This window comes from Alosa sapidissima, chromosome 1 (assembly GCF_018492685.1).
Source record: "Alosa sapidissima isolate fAloSap1 chromosome 1, fAloSap1.pri, whole genome shotgun sequence".
NCBI lineage: Eukaryota > Metazoa > Chordata > Actinopteri > Clupeiformes > Clupeidae > Alosa > Alosa sapidissima.
Window position 1 is genome coordinate 40,336,056 of NC_055957.1, and position 6,254 is coordinate 40,342,309.

The 6,254-nt window shown below is 39.2% G+C and overlaps 1 long non-coding RNA gene across 1 annotated transcript; it reads left to right on the forward strand.

The window, feature by feature from the left end:
- The first annotated feature begins 3,553 nt into the window (after positions 1 to 3,553).
- Positions 3,554 to 4,039, forward strand: LOC121720770. The gene is made up of 3 exons (XR_006034621.1): positions 3,554 to 3,595; positions 3,682 to 3,726; positions 4,004 to 4,039. It is a non-coding gene; the product is annotated as an uncharacterized LOC121720770 (long non-coding RNA).
- The last annotated feature ends 2,215 nt before the right edge of the window (positions 4,040 to 6,254 follow it).

Sequence of the window (6,254 nt, forward strand, 5' to 3'; positions counted from 1 at the left end):
GCATTTCGTTTCAGACTAGGCTACTGTTACTTAATTTGTGCATTAACAATAACGTTTCAGACTACTGTTACTTAATTTGTGCATTGACAATAAAGTATTACATGAACTAAAGATGACTAAAATCTTATGTAGAAGAAGAAACATTCACAAAAAATCCATCCATCCAAAAATGACCTTTGTTTTTGATAGCTGTTGAAAACGGCATGGAACTGACAGAGATGTTTTTGTTTAAAAATACATAAAAAATAAATAAATAAATAAATAAATAAATAAATAAATAACATTATGCTGATACCTTTTGCTTTTCCCAAATACAATGTAGCCTACAGGTGTAAGTGACCTTTCATCAATCCAGTTGCAATGGATGAACTGTGATGAACTGCCCTACTTGTGATTGTTTAGAGATTTTAAAGGTTTTATAACAATTCTACATCTTCTTTGGCTATTCTACAATCTATTCACCTTTTCAGCACCAGTAGGGTACTTTCTGTGCAGCCGCACACACACACTCAGGCATGCCAAACAAGCATACACAAAAGTTTCAAGAGTGGGGGATGGAGTAAAATATGGAGACAAATTGAAGTGTGATTTCTTTTCGCGGAACGGATGTACAGGACTGAGCGGCGGTCATATTTTGTACCGCTATGCGGTACATCTAGTTCTTATATAATTAGTATACTTAATTTAAAAAGGACGAAAAGTTTATGTTTTGTTATATGGCATGGTAGAGCATATAAATGAAACATGACAAGAACTATAAGTATTAATGGTCTTTATTATAAGAAACATGGAAACAGTGTCTTTAATGATGTGACAGACAACTAGAAATGCAGAGTTAGCCCTGCTGTTGAGTGAGAGGTTGGCTTCTATCCCTGGCAGCATGCAGGTCCTGTTACTTAGCCCCCACCAGCAGCAGCAGCAGCAGGAGCAGGGGTAATCAACCGTGCCAGCAGGAAGTACAGTAAGGGCTGCAGATTGTTCTGGTCTTGGAATGGCGGGAAGTAGGGGTACGGATATGGATTAAAGCCAAAGCCCCCGTTGTTCTGAAAATATGAGAAACACTCATCATTACATCTCAAATGGACTATTGCAACTTCCCTACTGACTGAAACCCAAGGAAGTCACATAACAGCATAACTGATCTTCTCTCATTCACTGGTGTTGCTATTCAACCAGACATTGATTCTTATTTTAGCACTGAGATCTTCATTGAAAAGCATAACCTGTCTGAGACCATGGATCTTAGACCTATTAGAAATGTCCTGAATGTTTAGTTGTTTTGGCGTGACGGATGGTGAAAACAAACCTCTCCACTGGACGAGCGTTTCTCTCGGGCAAGCTCATCGCCATGCTGGACACAAACACATGAACATGCACTTTAGTCTTTTCATAAGTTCTGCATGGTCAATTCACCAGTTTTATAGCTTCACTAGTTACTTACAGGAGCTGCAAAGGAGAGGCCAAGGAGGCATACAGCTATGATGGCTACTTTCATCTTTTCTTTTGATGCCTGTATGAAAAGTACAATAGAGTTAAAAACAGCAAAGCACATATGTGAAAACTTAGACTGCAAATAGTGTATCAACAAAGTGTATTGAACTACCTGGAGATACAATTCAGAGAAGCAGATTCAGCTCACACTGACCAACTGGTTTAGTAAAAAGTTTCACCAAGGGGTCTTTTTAAAGGACATTTCTGTCTACGTGTAACCAATCACATTAAAGAACTAGAACTAGAGTAATAATCTTATTTTTGTTTGTCAAATGAGGAAAATGTTGAAATTTGGAGGATTTGACCATGATTTATGAAACTTAACCACATTACATCAAATGCATGATGCATGTTTTGCATGTTTCTCAGGGTCCTGAATGACACTTTTTCTGTCTGCCTGTCAGTATATGCCCGATGAGTAACTGCATTCTAGCAAGAATTGTGTAAATGTAACATTCTGAGTCATTTAAGGTGTGAGCACACTTACAGTATGAAAGACCTGCCAAATATTCAAAAATAGACACGACAACAATCCACCATGAATAAACATGAAACTGCCTTCATTTGTTGCTTAATTGCATGTAATAAAATACAACTCATACATTTGAAGACACAATTTATACATAGATACAGTAGGTAGATCCACATATCACATACTGTACATACATACATACATACATACATACACGGTAACACTTTAGTTTAAAAACACATGGTAATTAAGCATAATTGCACATTTATTAAAGGTACTCTAAGCAATGTCATACGTTTTTTAGGCTAAAACATTTTTTGTTACTTACAGCAAACATCACCTCACCATTCGCTAGCTGCCTGTGTCCCGATATGACGTGTTCTAAGACGCCATAATCATGTTAGTGGTGTTAAAATGCCGTTGGTGGCTTCCACCTTGAGGGATTTCAGCACGACATACATTGCAAATGGCTAATTTTACGTCTTTGTCGGACACTTTGACCACTTTGAAAACTTCCAGGCGGGAGAACTCATGTTTCCACTGGCAAGTTCCACTCTGCTGTTGTTTGCCCGTGTGCCGCCCAAGCAGGTGAAAAAAAAGTTGCACGAGTAATTTACATCACATGATCGGCTTTTTTGATCGGTGCTTTTGGGGTTCTATTTTTAGCCAATATCGGCCGATCAATCGGAGCATCACTACAAATCAGTTATTGAATACCTTAGAATATATTGTTCAATAAAGACTTAAAGGCACTCTAAGCAATGCTGGGTAACGTCACTTCTGTTGACATTCAAACAAAACAGAAACAAACAAGAACAAAACTTCCTCCCCCTCCCTCCCGTGCAATTGAAACTCTCCTAAACGTGAATCTCATCGGTAATTTGCTGGAACAGTTTGTTATTCTTTTATGGGCAAGGTTTGCCCAAGTTGGTTTGTGTGCGTTTTTTTACAGTGTAACAGGATGACAGATAAAGTGTCTCTCAGGACCCTGAGAAACATGCAAAACATGCATCATGCATATTATGTAATGTGGTTAACCGTGTCATAAATCATGGTCAAATCCTCCAAATCTGCAATTTCAACATTTTCCTCATTTGTTAACAACAATAAGATTATTTTCTAGTTCTTCAACGCCATTGGCTACATGTAGACATAAATGTCCTTTAAAAAGACCCCTTAGTGAAACTTTTTACTAAACCAGTTTGTCAGTGTGAGCTGAATCTGCTTCTCTGAATTGTATCTCCAGGTAAGTTCAATAAACTTTGTTGATACCCTATTTGCAGTCTAATTTTTCACATATGTGCTTTGCTGTTTTTATTATTTATTGATTTTATTTTTTTTTGGTTGGGGGGTGGGCTTTTTATGCCTTTAATTATAGGACAGTGGAGAGTGACAGCAAGTAAATGGGAGAGAGAGCAGGGGTGGGATCCGGAAAGGACCACAGGGCGGGAGTTGAACCTGGGTTGCCGGCGTACGGTGCAGGTGCCCCAGCCAGTTGCGCCACAGCTGGGGCCGTGCTTTGCTGTTTTTAACTCTATTGTACTTTTGATACAGGCATCAAAAGAAAAGATGAAAGTGGCCATCATAACTGTATGCCTTCTTGGCCTCCTTGGCCTCTCCTTTGCAGCTCCTGTAAGTAGTGAAGCTATAAAACTGGCGAATTGACCATGCAGAACTTATGAAAAGACTAAAGTGCATGTTCATGTGTTTGTGTCCAGCATGGCGATGAGCTTGCCCGAGAGAAACGCTCGTCCAGTGGAGAGGTTTGTTTCCACCCTCTGTCACACCAAAACAACTCTCAGAATTCAGAATATTTCTAATAGGTCTAAGATCCATGGTCTTAAACAGGTTATGCTTTTCAATGAAGATCTCAGTGCTAAAATAAGAATAATGTATGGTTGAATAGCAACACCAGTGAAACAGGCAATGAGAGAAGGTCAGTTATACTGTTACAGTATATGACTTCCTTGGGTTTCAGTCAGTAGGGAAGTTGCAATAGTCCAGTTGAGATGTAATAATGAGTGTTTCTCATATTTTCAGAACAACGGGGGCTTTGGCTTTAATCCATATCCGTACCCATACTTCCCGCCATTCCAAGACCAGAACAATCTGCAGCCCTTACTGTACTTCCTGCTGGCACGGTTGATTACCCCTGCTCCTGCTGCTGCTGCTGCTGGTGGGGGCTAAGTAACAGGACCTGCATGCTGCCAGGGATAGAAGCCAACCTCTCACTCAACAGCAGGGCTAACTCTGCATTTCTAGTTGTCTGTCACATCATTATAGACACTGTTTCCATGTTTCTTCTAATAAAGATCATTAATACTTATATTTCTTGTCATGTTTCATTTATATGCTCTACCATGTTATATAACAAAACATCACATTTTTGTTCTTTTTAAACTACAGTAATTGCTAATATCTAGACCATTGGAGAAACTCATTGAAGACCATCTAGAGCTTGCTGATCAGTGTGTTAACTGGTGGATATGTGTGCAACACAGAGCAGAGGTGTTTTTGACACTACATCAAAACAGTCTATAAACTCTCTATAAACTTGTTGCTTATTAACAATTTACCAAGAACAAATTACTTATTGAATACCTTAGAATATAAAGACTTAAATAATGTAAAAAAGACTTAATAAATGTGCAATTATGCTTAATACAGATTGTGTTACAGATATTAGTAATGTATTAATGATTAACATGTATTCCCTAAACTAAAGGGAAAGTGTTACCATGTATGTATCTGACGTGGATCTATCAATCTACCTATCAATTGTGTCTTCAAATTTGTCAATTTTATTTTAGAAAGCAACAAATGAAGGCAATTCCATTCTTATTTAAGGTGGATTGTCATGTCTATTGCAAACAAATCTATTTTTGTATATTTGGCAAGCCCTTTAAGTGTGCTGCTGACATCTTGAATGACTGTTACATTTGCACAATTCTTGCTAGAGTGCGGTTACTCATCGGCCATATACTGACAGGCAGACTGATAAAGTGTCTCTCAGGAATATCAGGTAAAACATGCATCATGCATATCTATCTATTATCTATCTGGCAGGGAACAGCAGAGGAACTCAAGCGCAAGACTCTTCCAGCCGGAAATTTTGAAAAAAAAACACTTTATTCACTAACAAACTTAACTACAAACTTACGAACATACAGGACTTTGATCAGACAAAACAGATAGACGATCCGACAAAGGACAGGGTGGAGACCAAGACACATGACCAGACAGGTAAATACAGAGGACAATACACAGAATGGCCACCAGGGTGGCACAAAGTCTCTAGTCCAGGCCAGATCCTGACACTATCTATCTATCTATCTATCTATCTATCTATCTTTCCAAAAGTGTAAAAGTCCAGCTTCAGAAATTAAAAATCCTGCCACATATTTACTCTAACCATTCACTAAGCCAGCTGATTGTAATTGGCCCAACTCTTTAGCCAGGTAGATGAACTAAATTAGTGAAATCACCAGTGTTAAGTGCCCAGGTAGAACCAATACATGCTAGGACTTTTACTTTCTGAAGCCGGACTTTTACACCTCTGTATCTATCTATCTATTAATGACAGAAACATCTGTCCATGTGTGTGTGTGTCTGTGTTTGTTTGTGTGTTATTCGCATATCTATCTAACGGTTCAGCCGACTGATGTCAAACTTAGCAGGTGTTTTGCTACAAGCACAAGTGAATGCAGTACCAACGTTGTTTGTTTAAGAAATGCAAAAGATATCGTTACGTAAATATCAGTAAAAGAAGCACACATTGGCTTTTGCGGCTGTAGGCTACTGTAGCCACTCTCCTCTCACACAGCATTGCACCAAAGAAGGTAAAGCAGAGCTTTGGCAGAACTGAATCAGTGCAAATGGGTAAAAAGTCAAGCGAGTGCAAGATCTTTGGATGACTATCATGTCTGACCTCAACAATAAAAACTGCTTCTGTATGCGGTAAAATTATTTTGTGGATTTTGCATCAACACAGGTATGCAGTGGCTATTCAAAACGACGTAAATATAAGTATAAGTATATATACTCTTTTGATCCCGTGAGGGAAATTTGGTCTCTGCATTTATCCCAATCCGTGAATTAGTGAAACACTCTCAGCACACAGTGAGGTGAAGCACACACTAATCCCGGCGCAGTGAGCTGCCTGCTACAATAGCGGCGCTCGGGGAGCAGTGAGGGGTTAGGTGCCTTGCTCAAGGGCACTTCAGCCGTTCCTACTGGTCGGGGTCCGAACCGGCAACACTCCGGTTATAAGTCTGAAGTGCTAACCAGTAGG